Below are 17376 nucleotides of genomic sequence, written 5' to 3'. Positions count from 1 at the left end.
CTGACTTAATATCTTAAGGCACAAAATTGTAACTCGTAAGAGAACTCTAGTCGGGAGTGTCCCACCAAGTTTTATCCGATTTGCTTCAAACTTACTTTTAAAGCCCTTACATAAGAACTTAATAAATACATTTTTTCAGCAATTTAGGATATTACATTCGCAGCATTGGTAAATTCATGGAAAACTGTAGAAAAGAGTTTTTTGCTTACCACCCGATGGGCTTCAAAATCATTTTCAGATATTCAGAAATTCATTTGAGACGTGCTTCAAACTTTTCTCAAAATTCGTCACTCTTTTATGATAAATGCGGATCAAAGGTTTAAAATTTGAAGAACAAGATTTACACGGGACAAGATTTACAAGGCCAGGGAATACCCGCTAGTTATGTTATATATACTATGTCAGTTTTCTAAGTGGACTTCTTCAATGTATTCTCCTTGAGCTGGATTTCGATTCATAATAATTGCTTATTCCTCGCTTCCCAGATGCCTTAATGACTCATTCAGAGAACCGAGAAAAGTAATTTAGAATATTTGTACAAAAATGACAACAGAAGCTCGAGTAGAATTTTGTTAAGGGTCCAACCAGAATCACCTCAAGCTGCAATCGCTTTGCAATTCAATTGAAACGAAGCCAAATCAAACACTCACATACCCGTATCCATATAAGTACTCGCAAATGTGCATATAACGTGTGCACATTGCCATGGCCATTATCGGCAACATCAGCCTCATCACCGCCAGCAACAGCAACAGCAGCAGGAGCAGGAGCAGCAACACTCGCAGCCGGCACATCATGACGAGCAGGAGCTGGGGCAGGAGCGGGGCATCGGCCATCGCGTCGCCCATCTCCATCAGCTTCAGCTTCAGCATCTGTGATGCAATTCACGTGCAAGTGTTTTTATGTTTGTTGTTTCTAGACTCGTCGTCGGTTGGGTCGTCATGAATTGAATGCGACAGGAAAATTATGTCCACACATTAAATTGACGCTGGTCGAGGCGGAGGGGCGTTGACATTGGGCAGGAGCAGCGGAACTACACGGAACACGTTTGTACTAGTGCATCAGAGAGCTTGTCAACTTAATTTATGCTCGATTCCGGCCGCCTTGTGACCTGCCTCTGCCTCTGCCTCTGCCTCTCCGCCCCTTTGCCCTAATACCCGGCTGTATTTGGCAAGAGTGCTCAGCTATGGCCATGGCTATTCATCCATCGAGTCCGACTGTATTCGCGGCCCCGCGAGTCGTCATCATCGCTCAAGCGTCTTGTGGCGACATTTTTCATGTCTTCATGTGATCGAAGGCATAAATTATGCACACGTCGAGATCGCAGATCACAGCAGAGTCTAACGAGAGCCACGGCAGGGCAGGGCAGGGAAGGGCAAGGTATCGCAGGTCTGGACCAGGAGCAGGGACAGGAGTGCCAGCCCGTTTGTCTCAGCCCGAGGCATTCAATCTTTGTGTCAACAGAAATTATTTTTAATAGCAACTACAACAGCAGCAGCCAAGCAGCAAAGATCTGAGATGAAGACTCGGCCATGTCGCTGGCATGAGATTAATTGGCTCTGATTACAAATGTATTTCGAATATAGCAAATGCAATGGATCTCGCAACTCGCCACTCTCGGCACTCGCCTCGACTCCATTCGTATTCGTAAAATATGCATTTGGATCCATTAATGCTGAATAGTGTTATTGCCTGACATAAATACTTATGCCTGCCAGCTTTATGTGTACAAAGTTCCCTGATAGATTCAAACATAAACATGGGCAGAAATCATTTCAATCATTCTTTAAACAAGTTTTTATTCTCTTTCGCTCGTGAAATCTCCTACGTTCCAAATCGACATAGCACGTATCTATATATATATTTATATACATATATATATTCTATATATATTGTAATGATAATTTCGATCTCAATCTGAAAATAGATGGCATAAGAATAAAAAAAGCGTTTATAGAATTCCCGATCTGGTAAGGATTTCTGCAAAATCGTTGAAGCATGACTCATATTTAACTAATTTATAAAAGATATAAGAAAATAAGCTTAATCCAATCGGATGGTTAGTGTTAAACAGAATTTTCCAAAATACCGTGCGCTTCCTAGCTCTTGCATTATTCTAAATATACTCGTCCGATTATTTTACTATCAACTATTCGCAGTAAACAGGATTCTAAAAAACATCACCAAAAGAACAAATGAAAGGTTTGAGTAAGAGCAAGAGAAACAAAGGGGAATAAAATGAGAGTGAGTGCAAAATAAGCAATAAAAGTAGTAGGAGTAACGAAAAGTATTTGACTGACAATTAAACTTGAGAATCGCATAGTAGAGTCTTTAAATTTACAGCAAATTTATTCAGCGTTTCCCATAAGAGAACATAGCGTATACAGAAGATTAAATTTCCACAGCTGAGTTGAATTGCTTAATTATATTCTGGTCGATTTACAATCTTCTTTTTAAACTAAGTATGACTCAATTTTTGGTGTTTTTTTATTTGTAATATAACCGCTATAATTGCTGACTATTTCAGTGTGTATTGGACCTGGGCACTTGGCTCTTTATATTAAAAACTCTCGAGTAGGTTGCTAATGCATATGCTTAAGCTTTAAATATGTGTACCTATTATGCCTAAGCCTTATCCTCAATTTACAATATCCCCATTATCCCATTTACTTAAGAAGTTTAACATAATTTCCATCCTATCAAAAGAGTTTTGCGGCTTGCCCAGATCGAGTTGCATTGTCTGTCAAAGTTTCTGCTCGGCGCGAGTAAAGCACTTTGGAGAAATACCTTAATAGTTTATTAATGATTTTGTTGCTGCTTCTGCCTGTTGCAGCAGAAAGTTTATTAAAAGTGCATGCGGCCCGGGAGCCTCGAGAGTCTGACGGCCAGGCCAAAACTATCTGCAACTATCAAACCGGGCCAACACTTTGCTTTCACGTTTCCTTCACGTTTTTTAAACCAATTATAAGAGTATGCAGTGCACAGGAACAGAAGCTGTCTATCGACTGAGTCTGCCTGGCAACACTTCTGCTGCCACTCTGACCTACCTCTGCATCAGCCTCTGCCTCTGCCCGGTGGCGTCTATGAAGCCATCATGTGGAAAAACACTTAATTACTTTAGAGGAGCTGGCGCACAAAAGTGTAAAGTGCCCGGCCACACCCCTTCCATCGGAGCACAACTAGCCGAGGGTTGGGTTCATAAACAGTTAACTAACTAAAGTAACTGCCAGTCGGAACAGAAGTTCTCAGCCGGGATAGAAGCCATCAAAGGTTGCCAGCCTGCGCGCCTGCCTGCCTGCCTGCCAGACCCGACTGATGTGTAGTCATATTTAAATTAGATTTGCCTGAAATCGTGCGTGATTGTCAACGGCGCTAGGAACTGGAACCGGAACGGAACGGGAAGTAGAACTGGTTTGGGGCCTTGGGTAAACAGCAGGCCAAAGAATTTTGCGTGTGTGCTCTCGAAAAACTTGCAAATTGGATTTCGGTTTTTGAGTTTTGGTTCAGCTCAAGACAAGCTTAAGAACTTTGAACTCACACACGCATAGCTCGAGTGTTAAAGTTTCGAGTGCTCGATGGCGTTTCCAGTAACGTGGCTGCCCCATTAGTCGGGCCTCGAAAAATGCGCCCAGCTACGCCAATTCGCTAGTGTCTTTAATTTAAATCTTTCGAATTTTGGGTCAATTAAACTGAAGCTGCTCTCAATCAATTAAAAATACACAGCTGCAATTGTCTGGAGAGGCCCTCCAAAATGAACGCGACATAGTTAAATATATATTTGAGTTCTTTAAAATTCGTCGAGAGGCGAGGAAGGAAATGAATAATTTGGTCGCTCGGTCGGGGCCTTGGACATGTGCTAGCAAATGGTTTAAATTATACGAAAATTTGTCTTAATCAGAAATTGACTTGTGCGAGTCAGAATTACGAGCTGGGAAATAATTTCATAGCATAAACTATCAAGTAAATAGCCAGGCGGTTGAGGGATAGATTCCCAGACACCAGTCTAATGAATTCCAATTTCACGGTCCATTATCATATCAAAAAATCGAATGCACACTTGAGCAGAAAGTCAAACTCGAAGACGAACTTCAACTGAAACTGAAACGGAAGCATAAATAAGAAACAATTAAAGGCATTTTAACGCGCATTTCATGCCGAGGCACCGCAGGACATCAGGCCAAGGCGCTCTTCCTTGGCGTGCATAACACAGATAATAAATGAGGTTTAGGGCACGCCGAGAACGGGGGGGACGAGCTAAACTGTTTTGACTTTGTTAATAAATTGAAAAATTATGATAATGCCCCGAGAGGCAGCTCGAGTACGGGCGAACTGTTGTGTGTTGTGGGCACACAGTAAATTAAAGCAAAAGGACTCGAAGGACGTGCAGTGCGCAACGCAACATTAAACAGGCGACTGGCAACCGCCAACTGGCAAGCAGCAAATGGCAACTGGCGAGGAGGACATTAAGGCCACGGACGAGCGATGATGCAACATATTACCGCTATTCCCCATCCCCTTCGCTCTCTACACGTCTGCTGCTGCTCAGTTTCTCAATGTAACCAAGACGCCGCAAGTGCGCAATTACATTCGACCGTGTCCTGCGTGCATATCCTGCAGCCGGCGCCGGCGGCAACGGCGGCGGCTTCGTTGCAATAAAGTGTCACTATAAATAAATAATAACGCCCACGAAAACGCTCCTGGGCGGCAGAGCTCAGCTGCTGCAGCCGCCCGCTGTGCAAAAATATTGAAAAATTGTAATTGTATCTTATAGATACAATTACGGCACGGCCAGTGACACGTGACTGCCGTAACGCATCACATCGAGTGCCAAAAGTCACCAGCGGCATTTGCCCGCCGGCAACTGCAGCAACGCCGTCACTTAATGGACCAGAGTTCCGAAAAGCAAACAAAAGTAACGCTTGATTGCGAACCCTGGATCACAGGGGAATATTTAGTTGACGCTGCTCGCAAAGGGCAAAGGACAAAAGGGAAGCTGGGAAACCGGGAAGCCGGGAAACCGGGCAGTGCGTGCCAAAGGCGAGCAATGCAAACAAACACATACAAGCGCAAGCCGGAAGCGGCTAACGTGAACGAGATGAGTGCCGCGGGCGCAGGAGAACAGCGCAATGTGTTAAATGTAAAAGGCTGAGAACGACTGAAAGTGTGTTGCAAAAAGTAAAAGTTGGCGACGGTAGCATACACAGAAGGCTAGAAAAGGAAAAAGGTTCTCTTAAGAATTGAAACTATCTTCGAGCGGTTAATTTTAGAAAATTCCCTTCTCGCTAGATGGTTTGTCCTAATGACTGACAGCTGATTTATTAACACATGTTTCTCTCTTCCGATCAGCTTCATTTTAAAGAGCTTTGTGAAAATTTGATAAATACTTACAAATAACACCCATTTCGCAAAAGTCAACCACTCGGAGGGCAGAGAGCGAGAGAGCATAATCTACATAATATAGAGATAGTTGCTAGACTTTCAAAAAATTAATATAATCTCATTAAAGAAGAGATTCATCGGTTACGGAAAATTCATTTTCTTGGCTGGACATGAGGACTCCGGGTAAAAACAGCAGGCCAACAGCGGAAAATTGGTGAAAAAGTGAACGGATAAATTTTAAGAAACTCATTTGAAATGGTTGTATATATGTATTTAAGTGCAACCAACAAAATGTTGGGGTAGCTATTAAACTTGTCAAGTAATCTCCATTTCATTTATTCCACTCTTTTTACCAAATCGTATTAGGATTGGCCATGCTTGGGCTTGTTAATTTCGCCATAATTGCCCCAATGATCTCCGTTTAGACTCACCCAATTACGCCAAACTATTTTATCCCAATTCCAAAGGCTCCCAAAACGCGTCACCTCACAATTTGTTTCGCTTAAAGAGACGCTCGCACATGACCATTCGCAGTGCTCATAACACAGGCTTATCGCAACCATTCCTAATAAAGCCTTGAGCCATTGGAACATGCATGAAACTAAAGCAGGCAGCATGAAAGACGCAGGCGTGCGGAAGCTGGGCCACTTGAAAATCCGAATCCGACAAGCAAAACCCAGCGATGGAAGGGGATGGGGCTGAGTTGGGCTGCCGCAGATTTGAATCCGGGGAGGCCAGAGCGAATCAATTCTGCTTGTGGGACTCTGACATTAATATGACATTTATTTGTCACAAGGCATTGGCTGCTCCGGCCGTTGAGAATGTTTCGATGGCCCGCCAGACGCAGCCCAAGACTGGCAACTGGCGACTGGAGCACTAGCCCCTGCCCCTGTCCCTAAGAACGACAAGACCAGACGCATAAATTCAGTTGCCGTTAAGCACTTGGCCGGTTATCAATGGGTTAATAAACGTTATAAAATATGAGTTCATTACGGCTGAGTTATAAATTTTTGTGCTTGTTGCACTCGACGCGACGTTCGCACTGCAGGGGCTATAAATTCGTGACGCCTGCAGAGACGGAGCAGGAATAAGTCTCGGCGAAGGAGCAGCAGCAGCAGCAGCATATGCCACAGGCTGAGCTCGCTGGGGCGCTTTTGTTGTAGTTGTAATGAGAGATTATATTGCTTTATGCGACTTGGCATCGGGCACACGCGTGTCCTTGTCTGTGGCATGTGCTCGACTAGATCCAGCGCTTTTGAGCCTGGGCTTAAGTTGGACAAGCCGAAACCGCAGTGTCCTTCGTGAGAGATGTGCACCGAGGGTTGCTTCTTGTGATGAGTAGATTGAAATGATAAATTAATCGAATATTGAACATATTATACGACCAAATAACACGAGGATCGCGGTTCGAATCCCTAGTGTTTGGTAAATCCTTGCATATTGTCTTGCCATATCCAAATACTTATAAAAATCATAAAAGAAACGACCCCGTACATAGGGCATGCTTCTCTAAACTACTTACAATGGCTGCTAATTCCGATATTGTTGTCCTGCAAAAATGAATAACTCGAATTACCCATTGTGGTCGAACATTTCTCTCTCTGTGTGGCTTATCCACGTAGCTGCCAAGTTGGCAATACTAATCACGAGGAACGGACAATGGAAATTGATGCCATAATTGGAACTGATGTCCGAAAACAATGCGCATCCGTTGGCCGACAGCAAGATTTGCCCGGATAATGACCATGGATAATGCGCGTAAAATGAGCCAATCCCTAAATGAAGTTGTCCGTTTAACCCTCGGCTCTGTTCTGTTCTGTTCTGTTCTGCGTAATCTGGGTCTGCTATTTGGCACCTGCGGAACAGTACGCACAGCTTCACTAGGCCGTGACTGAGGCTAAATGCAGTGACTGCGGCCGTGACTGGGTTGCTTTTGTGTGGTCTCTCGCAGTGGGAGATGACACCAGGGTCTGTGTCCTGTTTGTCAGACAAAAGAAATTGAACGAAATGAAAAGAAAAGCAAACAAGTAACAGACAATAAATAAACAATTGATTGGTTATTCGTATATTTTCAGGGGCTGTCTTGCTCAGCGCGTTCAGGACATGTGTTTTGAATTTGTCGCCTGCATAAATTTCCACAAACTGATCCTTTCCTTTGCTTTCGTTCTTGAGTGCGTGTTGTGCCTTACAAATTTCATGCTAATGCCCATTTCCTTTGCATCCAGCCTATCCAATATCCAATATTGTGTAAACAAATGATGCCAGTAGGTGTCACCTTACAATTGGTTTCCTTTCCCTACTCCCTCGGAGGGGCCGGGCAGGCTCTTAGGGATACGTTCAAGTGTGTGTCGCCTAGATCAACTGCCTGTTGGATTCGAATCATACCCCCCTCCCCCCTTTCTGACTATAGGCGTATGTTATATTAGTTTTGAGTCATCCACTCATTGACAGTCGTCAGCAGCTGTTCCCCCCCGATGCAGGCCATTATCGTCAGTGTTTATCTCCTGGTCGCCGCCGCCGCTCCTCTACTGAAATGCGGGTGAACTATTGACACAATTGTTTTTGCCACAGCCCGCCAGCCGGCTAGACCTTTTCCACATCCACACCCTGGCATTGTCTCTCAGAGCTCAGTGCTCGGGCTATTTTTAATTATTTGTATTATGTTTCAGTTGCTTGTGTCGTGGGCCTCGTTTGTTTTCGGAGTCTCCTCGACTCGTTAATAACGACACAACGACTTTCAGATAATGCCAGGGGAGAAGAGCGGACGCTTTTTCAATATTTGTCAATGGTTGAGGTTATAGTTACGCAGTTGGCCACTTAACCGACCACCATGGTCTGCGTTTCGGTTTCCAAATCGGTTACATTACTTCAGCTGCCGTTGTTTGTAATGTTATGTTTGCTGCTCTTGCAGATGGGGCTGGGGTAATGTGGTTACTGTGTAAGGTCAACGCTAGGTTTTCTCATTATCGACCCACTAAATACATCTGACTTTCACTCTGCTACACTCACGCCCATAGCTGTCCTCAACATATCCAAATCCTCTCATTGCCTCATCCATCACCATTTGGACAAGCCGAAAATCACGATAATTCCCTTCAAAATTGCAGCTCCCGCTAACATAGAACGCTTTATTACCAGATAATTTAATTATTTAGCCAAAACATAATCAAATGTGCCATATTCATCACATCTAAAGGTACACACACACACAGACACACACATTAATATACAATTAATTTTATAAGCTCATAAAAACGTGTGAAGAAAAGAGAGCCGGAAAAAACCGCACACAGAGTTACAAAAATCAGATAAACTCGCACAAATAGGTAGGTACCTGGGAGGGGACGGCATAGAGTGTGCTCATGGCGATTGCATGTGATAGAGCGAGGGGGAAGCCATAGAAAAATTATATATAATCCCGACGCGCAATCAGCGTGTAAATTATAAGCGGGCCTTGCCTCGAGGGGCGGGGCTGGGGCGAGGCTTGGCTAAAGTACCGCAAACTTGCAAGCGGTTGTGAAAATAAAGTAATGCGAAATAATCCTTGGGTTGTTATCACACACACACACACACACACACGCGCGCACACACACACACACACATGCTCACACATACAAAATGTATCTGCACAGCACGACATTTGCTGAGCTCGCGTGGCACACAAAAGCCTAAAGAGCGCCCGTATTCGGGTAGGACGAAGGGGAAATCAAGAGGGGACGTGGAAAGTGGAAAATGCAAAATGGAAGCGAAGCCATGACAGGAACAGGAACAGGGACAGCGACAGGGGCAGCGGCGGGGACAGGGACAGCGACAGCGACAGCGACGGGCACTGGGACAGGATATTTACACAACGGGGATATTTGCTTAGACGTCTGTGTACATGTATTTGTGACCGTGTCTGTGTGTGAATAGCGGTAATTTGAGCAGAGCAAAAGATATTTTATATGCGGTGAATACATTGTATTGGGCATGTGTGGAAAATATATCAGATTGTCGCTGCGCTACATTGGCAAAGTTGATGCAATTGCGGTCCAAAGGTAAACGTACATAAATGATTATCGCATATATAAAATTGAAAGCGAATGTAATTGAATACTTGCAGGGTGTATCGATCGATTCATAATCATAAACAGCAATAGAAGTAGGTTAGATTTGAGTATAGTATAGAATTCTTATTATATATAAACTAATCAAAATGTTGTTTCTGTATTTCTATTAACATAAGGTTAATTTTGAGCAATTTCTAAGACATTAAATTAATAAATAATATTCAATGCAACAAGAGTAGCTTTTGTAAAGTAACAAAAGTAACCAAATACAAGCAACATTAACTAAAAAGTTGTATGTATTTAGTACTTTGGCTTGAGTAATATTATTATTATAACCTTAGATTATCGATTATAGCAATTGCTTATCTGTATATGCCACCCAAAATTCATTTTGTAGCGCCTTCTGTATGCGAATATTGCCAACTTGCCGTCGCTTAGTTATCATCCTTTTTACTTTTCTCGCATCTACCACGGCAGTTATAATGGTTTTAATGAAATTTTTATCTTTTGTTGCAGGAAGCTCGACAGCATCAGAAGCAGCAGGAGCAGCAGGAGCAACAGCCACCTAAGCCGAAGCCGACGAGGCGTTGACAAGCCGCATTGTCATCAATTTTGCCTTTGATAAAATATACATACACACAACAGGGGAAGGATGATGGATACACGGAATAGGTGGTTGGTCAACCGTTTAATGGGCTTATAGTTTAGATTATGAAACATTTTTTTAATTTATGCACAATTTGGCTTGGGCCCACAGCAGAAGCAGCTCCCACAAATAGGTCATTGTCACAAAATACAAGCGATTGCTTTCGGCAGAGGGAATGGGTATAAGGTGCGAGTACCGCATGGAATTGGCCCCAAAATCAGGTAAAATGTGCGTGCAATCGTTTGTGACCCACGGGTTAAACTGGCCCCGAAGAATGGACCTAAATGGATTAACGCTTCAATGAGAATTCATTTTAAAACTGAATTCAAGCGACGCAAAAGCAACACAACGAACTCGATCCCAGGCTCAAACGAATCCTTTTTTCCAATCAATTGTTCACACAGCCAGACTCCAGTGCTTCGCATCGAGTGCTGAACGGTTTTGAATTACACGACGTCTGAAATATGAGGATGAGTAATTCTTCAACATTTCTGCGGCGTCGTATCGAGATACAAGATGCCAGATATGCTCCGCTCAAGCGCAAAATCTATAACAATTCGTGGAAGTAACATGTTAATTGAATTATCAATGGATGCTAAACACCTACAAGATCTCGCTCGAGCCTCGTTACCAGCCATTGTCAGGCACGATATCTTTGAGTTATTATTTCATTAAAGCAATGAAGGTTTTCGAGTGTCGTTTTCCGGCATGAGAAAAACCCTAAGACCCAACATGATATCTATCTCTTGCAAAGGATTATATTTCACAGTCTTCTCTTTATGCGTTGACAGCTAAAAGATCGATAGTTTTTATTAACAGAGTGATTTATTACTTGAACTAGTTTACTTTAGTATATAAGTTTATAAATATCTGAACCTATTCATACAGCTCTCATATTTAAACATTAGCTTAACTTGCAAGTGCGCTTTGAACCGAAAAGATCCAGATACATATTTCTTCTCAATATGGCACAAAAAGTTTCAGTGGCTATAAGTCAAGCATATCCCGATGGCCTGGCCTCAAAGCAGCCATGCAAAAGAAATAACTCGTGTACTTTTTTATGCCACAGCATTTTATTGATAAACTTGTGCCACAGTCACAGACCACAGCAAATCTCAGGACCACAACTCGATCCAATGTGCAATGAGCCCAGAAAAAGCCAACTCCGCTCCGTGCATGACTACGGCAATAGACGCTTCCATTTTACCCTCGTTTCTGCTCCCTCAAGACCCTGGCGCAATCAAAACCCAGTTGTCGCCGCCCAGAATAGCCTTGGGAAACACTTTTTTCCATGAACTCCCAGAGAGCTCAAACTTTATGGCACTTGTGCTGGTCAGGAGCGAGTTGGGGAAGTACAGACGACACCATTTGCAAATCGAGACAACGCGATGCAGTTGAGGGTCCCCATGCTCGGAATGATTAACCAGTACGCACTCTGGATAGAGTAATGCTGCCACAGTTGGACACAACTGCGAGCTGCTCAAGAAAAATTAATTAAAATCAATAAAATTCAAAAATATTGTGCCATACGTTGGTCTCAAGCAGTGACCGCTCCGCTTACACTCGTGCGACGATGCGAAAAAAACTAATGAGCATTTCCCTACGTTTATGGCGAAAAGTCAGTCCCAAGCGCCTACCGGTTCTCTCGAGCGTACGTGAGGACGCCTCAATGGAGTGTTTAATTTATGCGTCACATATGTCACCAGCAACTAAAAAAGAAAGAGACAGAGCAACAGGCCTCCCTCTACCGACGGACGGAGCCCAGGTACACAAACCTTCTACTAGCTCTGGGCTCTCACGTAGGCTACCCGTCGTCTAGCCGTGGCCAAAAATTTAATTAAATTTCACGTTGCACGAGTGCTTCTATTATTGTTATAGAAGTTCATATGCGGGACTTGTTATTTTCCCGTTCCGGCTCTAGTTCAGTTCTCCAGACGAATCAAGTGCCAAATAATAAACAAGCTGACAGTTAACGGCATTTCTAACAAACCTCAACTGGGAGGACAGTGAAAATATTCTACGTTTTTAGGTTAGTTATGTTATAAGAAGTAGTCAATGTGCCCGGCCAAATAAATATATCTTTAAATTTAAATATATAGCTCATAGTATCTAATACCTCATAATATCTCATAATCTAAGTTTATTCCGTCTTTACATTATTATTTGGCTTTTTGCACCATTGAAACATATTTTAGGTTAGTAAATTGTCAAAAGTCAGAGATCATAAAAGTGGAACAATTAACAGCTAGATTACAAATTTCTGTGAAGAAACTCGTTCCATTATAAACTAAACTCGAACAATTATTTCGCCCATCTGTCTATAAAAATTTGCTATACTCCTTATAACTCTAGCTGACATTTATAGTTGGAAAACTGTTATTGCTTTCCAGTAAGTGCTGTTTAATAGCAACAAATTTCTTAGTGGCCGATACTTATTGCATAAAGTTTAAAAAAAAAACTGTATTACACTCGTATGTAGCCTAGTTTGCGATGGTCGTATTGTATTAAACTTGTAAACTTGTGCTCAACCTCAGTGCATAAATCGCTTTCCTGTTCAGGTCCCACTTACTGCTAATCAGCTTTATTTTACCATCTTGACTACATATTGAAAAGGAGGAGCAGTCGACCCACAGTTGAACAAGGATTACCATTGCCATCCAGACAATATTAGAAGATAGCAAATGGTGCAACTTGATGCGATACAAACCCAAACCCAAACCCAAATCCAGGAGAAGAGCCAGGGGCAGGATTGTGCACAGACACAGACAGACACCGAGACGAAGGCAAATCCGGAGGCATCATTAATCTTCGACCACATTCAATAATCATACATAGGGAGCAGATAGCCCAGCTGCCAGACGAGCTAAATGCCCGGCTGCCCGGCATGCATGCTGTGCACACTTAACCCCACAATGCCCCCGATACTGCAGCAGCAAAAATAATACAAGAGACAAGAGCGAGCAACTGGCAACTGGCAACTGGCAACGAGAGCTGAGCACTGAGCATCGAGCAAAGCTTTAAATTATGCCAATGATTTGTTGCATAAAAGCAAGTGGCAAGTGGCAAGTGGCAATACGGCAATGTGGCAATATGGCAGCTTGGCGATATGCTCGCAAGCGGATAGCCAAAAATGAAAGCCGACAAATTGTGCAACTGCAGTCGAGGCCGGCGCAAACCCAAGTCAGCTTGCCTGCACTACACACACACACACACATATGCATACACATGTGTGTGAGCTTGTGTATGTATGTGCATTTGCTGATTTTGGCAGCAAGTGGCATAGCCACATTTGTCGCTTCAATGGCCCACCCGTCCGCCCTCCACCTTCCGCTGGCCACCATCCACAGCAGTCTGCATAATTTTTATTCTATGTCTCAGCTGTAATGTACGGCCCTCCGAGCTTCCTGCACAGTCCAACACAAACAAGAACAATAACAACAACGGCAGCTCCATTGACAAACGAAAATGATTGAGTTGCTCATTCGACAAATCGATTTTGCAATATGAAGGTGTTCGATGCAGTCCAAAAATTCTACAAAATTAAAAAAAAAAAAAAATTAAAATACACTCTTTTCAGCAAATGGAATCGAATGGAAATGAATTCCTTAAATAATTATTTGTACCTTTTAATTTATATCTTCCGTATTTCAAGAAGTGAAGAACCTATCAACTCATTATATAATTTTCAAAAGTGCGTGTAAATATAGAAACTACGTTTTGGTACAAAATTCTCGGTTGTCTAAGGGATCTCCGACAGGATATTTCCTGAAAGTTCTGTGCTTCATATGTTATATAACACTTAACAACTCACGCTCCAATCATACGAAAAACAAAAAAATTTCAAGCAAACGTTATTCGCGATTTTTCCACGCTAGTGGGTGAAATTTACCAAAAAATTTAAGCTTCACAAAAACATGGGATTTTCGCATGCAATATGATATGGAACTGGATTTCTAAATAAATAAGAATATACGTTCTAATAGATTCGATAAACAAAAATATTTTTTTATTTGATGGAAAATGTAAATATATACTTGTGTAATTATTGTAAGTTTTAATATAAGATTAAATATTTACTGCGTAATTGGTTTGAAGGTTGCAGAAAACCGACTTAGTTAACATACTTATTCGACCGAATGGCATGTTGCGCCATAAAACAACCCGAGCGGACTTCTGTCCCTTGAATCTACTGTGGCAGTGGCTTACGAGTCGCTGTTTGAAAGTTTTGTGTCGAAGCCAATAACGCAGTCGGCGCTATTCCCCACTCGGCGCTGAGTTGGTGCGAGTAGCAGCAGCACTTGCAACAATTAATCACACGTGGGCCTTGGTCCAGTCCTTAGTTGGCGACATATGTGGGAAATTTGGAGAGTCGGGCGGCCAACTCGCTCGCCAGCTAAGCGAAAACAGTTTGGATGAATAATGACAGCTGGCAAAAAGTCAAAGCCGAGTCAAAGGCGCAAAACGGCAACACGACAAACGGCTGTGGAAAATGAAAAATGAATGCAGGTGCCACAGTTCCATATGCGTGCCCGGCATAGTGGGCAAGGGGGGAACAAATCGATTGTCAGTTCCAAAAAAAAAACCAACAAAAAAGTTTTAATGAATTTTCAGAGGCGTGATAATCCAAAAGGAAGTCAGCTCCCATTATCGGCATAGATGTCGCCCCGCTCTGTGGCATGTCTCACATCAAACGCTATTCACGGCAGATCCGAGGCACGCCCGCGTAATTCAATAAAACTTTGCGACAAATGAAGGGCCCACCGCGGAGTTGCAGCTAACTCCAGGCGACATCCAATGATGAGGAGCTGCTGGAGCTGAGCTCGCCGGGCTTGGGGAGCAATGAAGCGATGGCTTGCAAATGAAAATGATTTCCTTCCATGTCATTATTATGTATTTTGCCGCGACGCGACTGTTTTCACTTTTGTCTGGTCTGGTTTGCGCCTTCGTCGCGACATCCACATCGACATCGACTCGGAATCCTAGTCCGCCGCCGCTTTCAATTGCAAGTGCTTGGCTCATCGAGTCATCCCGAGTCGCTGAGATAAAAGGGCAATGGCAGTTGCGTGATTCCTCTTAGCCGCCATCGAATTTGTTGCCGTTTGTCTGCGTTGTATGCTTTCCGTTTCCGCTTCCTTGGCTTTGCAGTTAGTTGCTTCTCCCCGCACCGCCACACGCACCCGCACCCGCAACCCTTGGCGAGTTTTTGAAAATTTTTCACATAAAAAATAACAAGAAAAGTTGTATGCTAATGTTGCTCCTGCTGCTTTCCCCATTTGCCTCAGCTCTTTTTGTTGCTGCGTGTTTTATGTATTGCAAAATAGAAAAGAAATTGAAAAGCAATTTTTGCATTTGGCATTTCTTAGTTTGGGAATTGCGAAGTTTCAAGGCGAGCGCCTTAAGAGAGTCCAATAAGCAGCTAAAGTCAAATACTTAGACATTGATTATGTGCATTCTTAAAGTTGGCGCGCAGCTCGAAAAGTTGCCAAGAGCAATAGATGTGATTAGCTAGGGGGTAGCTCCTTGACGACCATAAAAAAGGAAAATCATCACTGAACCCTTTCCACGAAATTATTCTTTAAGGCAATTCCAAATGAGTTTCGTCAACTTTTTAATTAGTTTTGCAATCAGAAAAACATCAAACTTTCCTGCAATTTAGAACAATCCTGACCAGACCCCGACCCCGAGAAGGAACTTGGCTGCGACCTGCGCCACAGTTAACCACCGATATCAGAAAACTTTGCTTAATAATTTCAAAGGTAAATATTTATTTTTGTGCTAATGCCTTGTGGTCATAATCAACAGCTTCAAAATGGCAACCAAAAAACTGAAACTGCGTTGTGCGCCGTGCGTCGCCCCCTCTACAAAGTAATCAATTTTGAGGCCAGGCGACCCACTTTGGCAAAAAGTTGCTGCAGTTGTTGCCGCCCGTTTCGCTACCAATCCCCACCCAATAAACTGCCGGCCGCCACTGGTCGAGCTCATCCGTTGAAAGTTCAAACATCACCTGGGGTAGCCGCAGGGCTGGCAATGGCTCCGTGGGGGACGGCGCGAACTGTGGGCCGACTCCAGACTGACGACTACCTGTCGTCATTTTGTTTTCGGCTGTTGTTGTTGTTCTAGTTGTTGTTGCTGCTGGCTTTTCGAGTGTGGTGTGTGTGTGTGGTGGGCGTGGTTAGGGGCAAGAAGGGGCGGTCGACGCTGTCAAAGTTTTTGCGCGCACCAGCTACTGAAAAATTGAAATGCTGCCTCACGTGCTGTGAAATTTTTTATATTTGTTGATTTTTGGCTTAGAGTGTTGACCAACAACAAAGTTCCCAGTTGCCTTTTGTTTTTCAATTTTGCCCCTTTTTTTCTCTCTACATTTTCCATTCGTTTGCCCTACGTGTGTGTATGTGTGTGTGTGTGTGTGTGTTGGTGAAGCTCAAGTTTCAATGAGTTCTGCCCCCCTTTCCGACCGTTTTCTGTTTTAGTTGTGTGACTTTTATGGCAATATTCCAGTCGAAAAAAATTCTGTTTCGACTCGCGTTGTTTTTAATAACTTAATATCTTTTGTCAATTTGCTGGAGAGCTTTAATTTGATTGAAACGAAACTGTTCAAAGTTTGCCTTTCGGCTTTTTGATTCACTTCTCTTTATAATCGCACCAGCAAACGGAAAGCTTTAACTCTCTGAATAGCGCGTCTATATAATTGGTCCTTTCATTTCCCATTCACCATAGGATGTATAAAGATAAAAAGAAAAATGTTTTTATAGCAGTTAGCAAACGTTACATTTATCAGTAGCGGGAAATGGTTTAAAATGATATACGTGAGCAATTTTCGTGATATATATATATAGAAAAGGATTAAAAAATTTACAAATATTAAACTATTACTAACCAGAAAGGAAGTAAATAATTATTATGGTAAAAAACTAATACAATACCTGTTCGGTAGTCGATATTAATTCTATAAATCAATCAAAGTTTTGAACAGCTTAACACTATTTCTACCAAAGGTGTGAAAAGAAACCTTTTCATATATACCTTTTTGTATACTCCAACCTTGGTAGAAATAGTGTTAAGCTGATCAATCTAACATCGCCTAAATAAACAGTAAATAGTTTGAGCATATATTCGTATAAGCTTGTAATCTTTAATCTTACTGTTATGTTTTGTTGTTATGCAGAGGCTTTACTGCAACAGCTTTTGTGTTAGCTTTTGATTTTGATAGTGGCTTTGGTTAAATGCCTCGCATCTTAGCTGGGGCACGTGCCGAGCAGCTTGGTGCTCCGAGCGTTTTTTAAAGACGTTGCCAGCGTGAAG

The sequence above is a fragment of the Drosophila montana genome, unplaced genomic scaffold (genome assembly GCF_035044405.1).
Source record: "Drosophila montana isolate Dmon_TW-CO22-7 unplaced genomic scaffold, ASM3504440v1 contig_3440_1, whole genome shotgun sequence".
Lineage (NCBI taxonomy): Eukaryota > Metazoa > Arthropoda > Insecta > Diptera > Drosophilidae > Drosophila > Drosophila montana.
Note: the sequence above shows the minus strand (reverse complement) of the source record.